This window comes from Stenella coeruleoalba (assembly GCF_951394435.1).
Source record: "Stenella coeruleoalba genome assembly, chromosome: 1".
NCBI classification, from domain to species: domain Eukaryota; kingdom Metazoa; phylum Chordata; class Mammalia; order Artiodactyla; family Delphinidae; genus Stenella; species Stenella coeruleoalba.
Genome location: NC_137169.1, coordinates 29,690,216 through 29,700,961, shown reverse-complemented (window position 1 = coordinate 29,700,961; position 10,746 = coordinate 29,690,216). Strand labels below are relative to the sequence as shown.

Genomic DNA, 10,746 nt, shown 5'->3' with positions numbered 1-10,746 from the left:
GTGTGTGTATGTCCATCCAAATCTCCCAGTTTAGCCCTCCCCTCTCTGTGTTTTTATACTTAAAGTGTGTGTCTTATTATAAAAGGATATAATTGGGTCTTGCTCTTTTATTGTCAGATAATTTCTGCCTTTTAATTGAAGTGTTTAGTTCATTTACATTTAATATAATTATTGATTTGGTTGGATTGAAAGTACCATTTTGCCATTAGATATCTGTTTTTTCCACTTTGTTATTTTAAAATTTTCTTCCCTCCTTTCCTTTTTCTTTTGGGTTCTTGAGAATTTTTAGTATTCTATTTTTATCTCATCTAGTTTTTAAAAAAATCTATATCTCTTGTTAAATGATTGTTCTAGCTTTCTCTTTCTGGACCTGGCTAAGGAGGAGGAGCCATGATGGGAGTTGACATCCAGCACAACAAGGACCGAAAGTTTCCACGCAAGGAGCTCAAGAGCCAGGACATCTACCTAAGGCTGTTGGTCAAGCTGTACAGGTTTCTGGCCAGATGAACCAACTTCACCTTCAATCAAGTTGTACCGAAGAGGTTGTTCATGAGTCACACCAACTGGCCATGTCTGTCCCTTTCCCAGATGATTTGGAAGATGAAAGCTTCCTGACCAGGAAGGCAAAAGAGCTGTGGTTGTGGGGACTATAACCGATGATGTGCATGTCCAGGAGGTGCCCAAACGGAAGGTGTGTGCTCTTCTAGTGAGCAGCTGCGCCTGGAGCTGCATCCTCAAGGCCGGGGGCGAGATCCTCACCTTCGACAAGTTGGCCCTGGACTCCCCCAAGGGCTGTGGCACTGTCCTCCTCTCTGGTCCTCGCAAGGGCCAAAAGGTGTACAGGCATTTCAGCAAGGCCCCAGGAACCCCGCATAGCCACACCAAACCTATGTACGCTCCAAGGGCCGGAAGTTTGAGCGTGCCAGAGGCCGATGGGCTAGCCGTGGCTACAAAAACTAACCCCAGATCCTACCGTGTTATTAAAAAGATTTTGGATGCTAAAAAAAAAAAAAAAAAAAAAAAAAAAAGATTGTTCTAGGAATGGCAATATGCATTCTTAAATCATCAAAGTCTACCTTGAGTTAATATTATTCCCCTTCACATACAATGTAAGAATCTTACAACAGTAGATTTTAATTTCCTCCCTCTTTTGTTCTATTTTTGACATTTATTTTTGTTTTTACATATGTTAACTCCCACAATGTAGTATCATTTTTTGCTCTAAACAGTAGTTTTTCTTTTAAGGAAATTAAGAATTAAGAAAAGTCTTTAACACTGACTCATACTTATTACTATTTCTGGCGTACTTTATTCCCTGATGGGGATCCTAGTTTCCATCTGGTACCATTTCTCTTCAACCTAAAGAACTTCCTTTAACATTTCTTATAATGCAGATCAGCTAGTGATGAATTCTCCCAGCTTTGGCTTATTTAAAAATGTCTCTATTTTACCTTAATTTTTGAAGGATTTTTTTTCTGACTATAGGCTTTTAGGGTGAAAGTTTATTTTTTTTTCTAGCACTTTAAGTTCTCCTTGCCTTCTAACTTGTGTCTAGTGGTAAATCAGTGATAAGTCATATATTTTTATCTTCATTCTCCTATCTGTAGGCGTTTTTGCAGGGGAGAGGGAACTGTTTTTCTCTTTTTTTTTTTTCCTGAAATTTTGTTATGTGCTTTGATGGTGTTGTGTGTGTTTGTGTGTGTGTTTACACTGCTTGGGGTTTGTTGAACTTCTTGGATTTGTGGGTGGACATAGTCATGATATATGAAATTTTTTCAGTATTTTCAAAAATTAATATACTTTATTTTTAGAGCAATTTTAGGTTCACAGCAAACTTGAGCAGAAAGTCCAGAGTTTCCACATATCCCTTCTTATCATACACATACAACCTCCTTCACCATCAACATTCTGCATCAGTGTGGTTTATTTATTACAGTTAATGATCAACATTAACACTCTCTGACTTAAATCACAGCAAGGTCTTTTTGGACCCACCTCCTAGAGTAATGAAAATAAAAACAAAAATAAACAAATGGGACCTAATGAAACTCAAAAGCTTTTCCACAGCAAAGGAAACCATAAACAAAATGAAAAGAAGACCCACAGAATGGGAGAAAATATTTGCAAACGAAGTGACTGACAAGGGATTAATGTCCAAAATATACAAACAGCTCATGCAGCTCAATAACAAAAAGACAAACAACCTAATCAAAAAATGGGCTAAATAGACATTTCTCCAAAGAAGACATACAGATGGCCAAAAAGCACATGAAAATATACTCAACATCACCAATTATTAGAGAAATGCAAATCAAAACTTCAATGAGGTATCATCTCACACCACTCAGAATAGCCATCATTAAAAAAATCTACAAACAGTAAATACTGGAGAGGGTGTGGAGAAAAGGGAACCCTCCTATACTGTTGGTGGAAATGTAAACTGGTACAGTCACCATGGAGAACAGTATGGCGGTTCCTTAAAAAACTAAAAATAGAGCTACCAGATGATCTAGCAATCCCATTCCTGGGCATATACCTGGAGAAAACCATAATTCGAAAAGACGCCTTCACCCCAATATTCATTACAGCACTATTTACAATAGCCAGGGCATGAAAGCAACCTAAATGTCCATCGACAGAGGAATAGATAGAGAAGGTGTGGCACATATATACAATGGAATATTACTCAGTCATAAAAAAGAACAAAATAATGCTATCTGCAGCAACATGGATGGACCTAGAGATTGTCATACTGAGTGAAGTAAGTCAGACAGAGAAGGACAAATATCGCTTGATATTGCTTATATGTGGAATCTAAAAAAGTGGTACAAATTAACTTATTTACAAAACAGAAATAGACTTACAGATGTAGAAAACAATCTTATGGTTGCCAAGGGGAAAGGCGGGTGGGCTAAACTGGGAGATTGGGATGGACATATACACACAACTATATATTAAATAGATAACTAAAAAGGACCTACTGTATAGCACAGGGAACTCTACTCAGTTCTCTGTAATGATCTATATGGGAAAAGAATCTAAAAAGAGTGGATATATGTGTATGTATAACTGATTGACTTTGCTGTAGAGCAGAAAGCAACACAACATTGTAAATCAACTATACTCCAATAAAAAGTTTTTAAAAACGATCAACATTGGCACATCTTTATCAACCAAAGTCCATAGTTTACATTTCAGTTAATTCTTTGGTGTTATGTATTCTAAGGGTTTTGACAAATGTATGACGTATTCACCATTACAGTATTACAAAGAGCAGTCTCACTGCCCTAAAAGTCCTCTGTGCCCCACCTATTTATCCCTCCCTCCCCCTAATTCCTGGAAACCACTAACCTTTTTACTGTCTCCATAGTTTTGCCTTTTCCAAAATGTCATATAGTTGAAATAATACAATGTGTAGGCCTTGCAGAGTGGCTTCTTTCACTTAGTAATGTTTTTAAGTTTCTTACATGTCTTTTCACTGCTTGATAACTTGTTTTTTTAATCACTAAATAATATTTTATTGTTTGGGTGTATCACAGTATGTTTATTCATTCACTTATTGAAGGACATCTTGTTTCCTTTCTAATTTTGTTTTTCTTCCTTTAATTAATTAATTTACTTTTGGCTGCGTTGGGTCTTCGTTGCTGCGCGCGGGCTTTCTTTACTTGCGGCGAATCGGGGCTACTCTTTGTTGCTGTGCGTGGGCTTCTCGTTGCGGTGGTTTCTCTTGTTGTGGAGCACGGGCTCTAGGAGTGCGGGCTTCGGTAGTTGTGGCACTCGGGCTCAGTAGTTGTGGCTTGAGGGCTCTAGAGTGCAGGCTCAGGAGTTGTGGTGCATGGGCTTTGTTGCTCCGTGGCATGTGGGATCTTCCCGGACCAGGGGTCGAACCCGTGTCCCCTGCATTGGCGAGCAGATTCTTAACCACTGCGCCACCAGAGAAGTTCTGGCTTTCTAATTTTGGCAATTACGAATAAAGTTGCTATAAACATTCATGTACAGGTTTTGGTGTAAGTGTAAGTTTTCAACTCATTTGAGTAAATACCAAGAAATGTGATTGCTGGGTCATGTGGTAAGGCTATATTTAGCTTTGTAAGTGACCGCCAAACTGTCTTCTAAAGTAGCTGTACCATTTTCCATTCCCACCAACAGTGAATAAGATTTCATGTTGCTCCACAAACTCACCAGCATTTGCTGTTGTCAGTGTTTTGGATTTGGCCATTCTCAAAGGTGTATAGTGATATCTCACTGTTGTTTTATAGAGATATCTCACTGTATATCATCTTTGGTGACAATTCTGTTCAGATACTTTTCCTATTTTAAATTGAGTTGTTTGTTTTCTTATTGTTGAGTTTTAAGACTTTTGGGTATATTTTATCAGATACATCTTTTGTAATATTTTCTCCCAGTTTGTGGCTTGTCTTCTCATTCTCTTGACAGTAATTATTAAAAAAAATTTTTTCAACCCCAGTCTCTCTCTTTTCTTTCGTAGGCTTCAATTCCATTTATGTTACACTACTTGGTATTGTTCCACAGGCCATTTTCCCATTCTTTTTTTTCTGTGTTCTTCAGCTTTCATGGTTCAAGTGCTGTGTTTTCAAATTCACTGATCTTTAAAAAATTTTTTTCCAATCTGTTGTTTAACTCATCAAGTTAAGTTTTAATTCCAGAAAGTGCATTTTTCAGTTCTGTTATTTTTATTTGGTTCCTTCTGTAGTTTGCATTGTTCTATTGAGATTTCCCATTTGTTTATTCACTACGTAGTACTCTCCTTCAAATCCTTAAACATATTTATAATGGCAGTTTTAAAGTCCTTTACTGCTAATTCCAACACCTGTGTCATCTTTAGGTCTGTTTCTACTGGTAAATTATCTCCTGGTTATGGGTTACACTTTCCTGTATAACAAAAAGGGTATACTTGACGTGGTGGATGCTGTATTGTTGAGGTCTATATTTTTGCTGTCTTCCTTTAAAGAATGTTGTGTTTTTCTTCTGAGAGGCATAGCTAATGTACTGGTACATCAGCTTGGGTCTGCCATTTCTTGGTTTTAGGCTTTCATAGGGTGAGTCTAGACTGGTCCTTAATGTCTGGTCTCCCTTGAGTCTCTGCTGAATGCCCGGGCTGTTCGGGAAGATCTCTCCACTCTGGACGGTCAGACTCCACAATCTTGCAGCACCGTGTGACCTCCAAAACCTCGCAGTATGCCAGGAGCTTTTCTCTGTCAGGCAGCACAAATTCTCACTCTGTACGTACCCAGCTTTGTACCCAAAGACTCAATAAAACCCCTATGCAGATCCTGGTTCTCCTGTTCTGTGCCTCTTCCAACTCTCCTATAACCTGCCCCACAAATTCCAGCTGCCCCGGCAGCCTCAAACGTCAGTCTTTTTTCTTCCCCCAGCAGGACTTCTGCTCTCTCTCTGGGCGCCACTCTCTGTGCTGAGGTCTGGAAAGTGCCCACTGGCAGAAAGCTGGGATAAATGTCAAGCTCCTGTGTTTTCCTTTCTCAAGGTTCACAACCAGTTAGGAGTTAGAGTGTTGCAGACATAAAAGGCAGAGAGAACCATGAAATCTTATTGCAACTCCATTTCCCTTATCCCTCCTCCACGCATGGCTCTCGTGGGGCCATTTTCCTGCAGGTGGGGATGAGGGAGAGGAGCAGGGGGCCAATGGGGGAAAGGGAGTCTGGAGAAGGCAGTTGGGGTATCGCCTGCTATATTTTGTCTACAGCTTCCCAGTGGGGCCCCAAAGAAGGAGGCAGCTGTGTGTTATTGAGCTTGTAGGAGAGGCAGGGAATGAGGGGGGTGCTGGGGAGTGCAATTAGCCAATGGTTTGAGACTGATGAAGTGGATAATGAGAGGTGCTAGGACAGATTTCTGTGTTAAAAAAGGAGACGGCGGGGAGAAGCCGTTGCACATTAATCTGCTCAGGTCTGATCTGTCAGGAACTGACTCCCTGCCGAGAGGACCAGGACCAGGACCAGAGGATTTGCAGGCTGGGCCAACACCTCCTTCCCAGGCAGCCTTCTTGGGGATTCTTATCATCCTCTTCCTCATGATTAACATCTATTGAGATCATATGGGCCATGTCTTATGCCAAGTAACTCTCATGATTTACCTCATTCCATGTCCCAAACAACTTTATGAAGTCGACTTTGTTATAACCCATTATACAGATGAGCAAACTGAGATGCAAAGAGGTGAAGGACCTTTCCTAAGTCACACTGTTAGTAAGTAGTGCAGCTGAGTTTCTCCCGTGGTCTGACACCAGAGCCTGATGGACACAGTCTTGGTCTTGACTTCAGGGTCAAGGTATGAGTGCAGGTATGTTTGACCTCAGTCAGGTATGCAGGTATACCTGCAGGTATGTTTGACTCCAGTGCAGTCATATTTGACTTCAGTGATTGTCCTCAGAAGGGAAGGGACACATGTTCCTAGCACCTGCTGTGTGTGAGGCTCTGGCTACATTCTGCACCAAGCATGTTACATTTCTTCTGTTTTGTTTTTCAATTGTTTCTAATAACACCCAGTGAAGAAGATACTGTTTTCACCTTAATTTTACAGAGGAGGAAACTGAGAATGTATTAGAAAAATGAAATAGCTTGTCCAAAAAACCAAATCTAGCAAGTTATAGAACAATGTTAAGATGTATTAAACTTCTAACCAACAATTATATAATGAACCCTTACTACGTGCCAGGCTTTATTCTAGGTATTAGAGATACAGTAATGAATAGGAGAGCCAAAATCCTGCCCTCCTGGAGCTTATGTTCTACTGGGGGCAGAAAGGGAGCACTGGTAGACGCAGTAAGCAAATAAACCAGGTGGAGGTAAATGATATAGAGAAAACTAAGGCAGGGAAGGTGGGAAGGGAGGGTGTGGTGTGGAGGATGTAATTTTGTATAAAACGTCAGGAAGGATGCACTGAGAATATGACTTTTATGCAAAAACCTGGAGGAGCTGAGGAATCCAGCCCTTGGATATGTTATGGAAGAGTATTCTAGGCTAAGGGGACAGCAAGTGCAAAGGGGTGCTGAGTCGCCCAACTCCACGGACAGCTTTCATGAAAGCCACCACGTGAAGAGTATCTCCTGGGATTGTGTAGCGAGGGGGCTGGTGTGGGGGACAGAGGAGATGTGGCTGGAGCAGAGTGATGGAGGGGAGAGTAGGGACCATCAGTCAGAGGGGTAACTGCAGCTGAGTGTGTGGGACATTTTTGCCCATCATACGGACACAAAGTCTTCTCTGATGGGAACAGAGAAGTGTTTGAGAGATGATCTCCAGAAGGTCAGCCACTCTGATAGCCTCCAATTTGCCCCCGAGTTTAGCCTTCCCCTTGGGTCCTGCCACCCCCATGCCTCCTGCCTCCCGGTTGAGTGATCTCACTTTAAAGGCCTAAGTATCCCACCAGCTCTCTCCCTTAGCCCAGGTGAGAGCCAGACACGGTGAAAAAACTCAATACATGTGAGAGAAGAGGGAACCTTGACTGTGGGCAGACGCCTGCCTCTGGGGCTGGGAGGGGGGCAGAGGAGCACCCACCTCAGAGTGGTTGCAAGGTTTGAGTGAGGCGATGCCCACCCGGTGCACTGGCGGGAGGCCATTCTCTCACCTTACACCGGGGCTAGCTCTGTGATACATGACGATCGCTTCCTTTATCCCCCAGGAATTCCCACTGCCGGGAGCTCTTCCTCTTTCCTCTCCACGCGTCAAAGTCCTATGTGCCAAATTTGACGTCCTCTAAGGAACCTCCCCAACCCTCACTGATTACCATCTCCAGACTCCAGGCAACACGTTCAGTGGAGAGGCAAGGACAAGGGTTTTGGCTTCAGACAGGCCTGAGTTCCCAGCTTGCCTCTGCCTCTGGCTCATGTTAGAAAAGTCACCAGACTACGTAAGCCTCCGTTTCCTCATCCATAGAATAGCATCTTGTCACGGAGGCATTTTGAGAATAAATGAGATGATGTAAGGAAAGCACTTAGCACGGTGGGCTCAAGTCAACGTTACTACGAGCACTTCAGTACGGATCCCACTACTCTGCTCTCAAATCTTCCACCCAGAGTTTACCTAGGCCAGAGGTTGGCAAACTTTTTCTGTTAAAAGGCCAGGCAGTAAATAATTCAGGCTTTTCACACCATTCGGTCTCCGTTGTAGCTACTCAGCTCTGCCATCGCAACACAAAACCAGCCATAAACAAAATATACATGAATGGGTGTGGCCATGTTCCAATACAACTTCGTTTAATAAACAGGTGAGGGTCTGGATTTGGCCCGGGAGCCATAATTGGCTAGCCCTTGATCTATATCAATCCCTTCACTTAACAAAAAGAGGAGAAAGAAGCCCAGAGTCAATAAGTCACCCATCCCGGGGTGGCTGAGCCACCCAAGCGTGGAGGGAGGCCGGAAGCCTGATTCTCCATTTTCCTCCCTGAATTGTTTTCTTCCTGTTCCATGTGGGTTAGCTTTCTCTCCCCCATTGGTTTGTCAGTTGCACACAGGCTAGTTACTCATTAAATATTCGTTGGATTGGTTTCATATAACAGTACATGTTTGACACCTCTTGGAAGCTTCTGGATATGTCCTTTGGAGAGAGCTGTGAAATCAGAGGTGAGGAATCACGGGCTGGTTCAAAGTCCCCGGGTGAGTCAAGAGTTCCCAGTTCCCAGCACTGGAGGACACTGTCAGCACGACAAGGACAGCCTTACTTCACCAGCGAGACAAGGCTCTGCAGCCGTGAAATTCTTCCTTTGGTTTCTCCAAGAAAACAATCCTCTGAAAAGAATCTCGTCTATTAATGTGATTATTAATCTGGAAAAAAGCCCACTTCTCAATAAAATGAATCGATGACAAGACAGATGTAATAAACCTGTTTAGGATTTATGATGTGCCCAGGCAGCGTTTTGCAAAAGATAATGTTCCCCTGTAATGTTGATTTGCCGGATGAGAACCATGTAATTTATTCTGTCAATGTACGTAAGAAATGTTATCTGTGTGGGGAATGACTGATGGCCTCATGAAAGCTGGCAGGGAAACAAATAAAACAATTTGGGTCTTAAAAATATAATCACCTAATGATCTTGTCCCAGCGTTTGTGACGGGGAGAGCAGGATTGGGAGCTGCGGCTGCCATGAATTTGCCGTCTGGACTCGGGACAATTTACCCTTGAGCTTGGCACCAGAGGGCAGCAGGGAGCCCTGAGAACCTCTCTTGGCTGTCCAGCGTCCTCCCTCTGGGCCTTTGTCCAGGCTGTTCTGTCTTCCCGGCTATTGGTCCATCTATCCTTCAAGGCCTGGCTCAAAGGGTCTCTCCTCCATGGTGAGCTTCTGTACCTGGAGCTCTGCTAACACATACCTTGGCAACAACAGGGATTTTCCCTTCTTAGGACTCTTGTAGTCACCCTCCGGGCCTCTTTTAGGCCACTCAGCATTTGCTCCCTTGAAGTTGAGTGAGTCATCTCTTTGAGACTAGAGCCCATCTTGGTTCAGCATCCTCATTGGCAGGGTCATTTCGTGAGTGTCCATGAGTGTTTGCTGAGCAAATTAATATTCAGAGTTAGAGCTACCATTTGCCAAAGAGTTCGAATGTGTCAGGCACTGTGCTAGGGGCTTTACAACTTGGTTACATAATGGAACCGACCTAGGAGGTGGGCACCATCATTGTTCCTTTTGTACGTAGTGGGAACTGGGGCTCAGAGGCCATCTGACTTATTCAAGGTCATATATATCTAGCAAGCAGAGGATCCGGCTTCCAAACCCAGACTGCAGAGTCTACTGTGATTGGATATGAACTTACTCTAAATACCCTCTCTGTGCTGATCGCTCCCTTCTGAGACTCTTTCCCCCCTTGGTTTCCATGTACTATACTCATCTGGTTTTCCTCTCAGTATTCTGACAACTCCATAGGGGATACCTTCTTTGCAGTGCCCTGGAGCACTGGTTGAAAAGTCCGTGGTGGGGGGGTGGCCAGCAAAGGGTATGGAAAAGGCATAAATGGGGTGTGTCTGAGGCAAGGCCACATGGAGGCCTAGGCCATGAGGCTGGCTCTGGCTTGGACAACATGGAGTTTTGAGGAGAGGCCAGAGAGTAGGACTGGGGAGGCAAGGCCTTTCACTAGATCAAGGCCAGCTGGGAAGTAGCTGGGCATCAAAGGGCAGTCCTGGGGAGGATGTGACGCTAGATGTAGGGCAGGGAAGCCTACACCCCAGGCCTAAGGTCTTGTAGCAGAGCTTAGATCTGGGGCAGCCTGGGGCTTTGCCAGGCAGGCTTAATGCTGCCAAGGCTGGGCCATTAGGCCTTGAGTCTGGGGAATGTGATTGCATCATTTTGGAGCCTGGTGAGAAACAGAATTCATCCTGGATGATTCGAATGTAGAAATTCTTATGAACATACTGCTTATAGAGGTATGAGCAGAGTTAAAGGAATCAACAAGGGGCCACCCAGAGAGGCACAGCAGCAGAGAGCTCACACCACTTAGGGTCAAAGAGACAAAGGGAGGAAATAACGTTACTGGGGCCCAGTGAGAGCTGGAGCCGGTGGGGATGGTGAGAGCGGTTGGTCACAGAGGGATGTAGCTGCTTCCAGAGGCATGGCACCAAAGCAGGAAGGAGTGGAGAAGAAATGACCCGATCTCTCTCTCCTCCTACCTTGCAGTGACTCCCACTGGTTGAACCCAGTATCAGGGTCAGATTCCTGGGTCAGGGAGCAGGTTAGAAAAGGAAATAGAGTTGATCTGGGGGACTGGCCAGCACAGTGACTCAC

General features: G+C 43.7%; 1 pseudogene across 1 annotated transcript; it reads left to right on the top strand.

Moving 5' to 3' along the window:
• The first annotated feature begins 393 nt into the window (after positions 1-393).
• On the top strand, positions 394-1,081 carry LOC307175612 (large ribosomal subunit protein eL18-like; annotated as a pseudogene). Its single transcript has one exon. The product of its transcript is annotated as a large ribosomal subunit protein eL18-like (transcript).
• Positions 1,082-10,746: the final 9,665 nt, after the last annotated feature.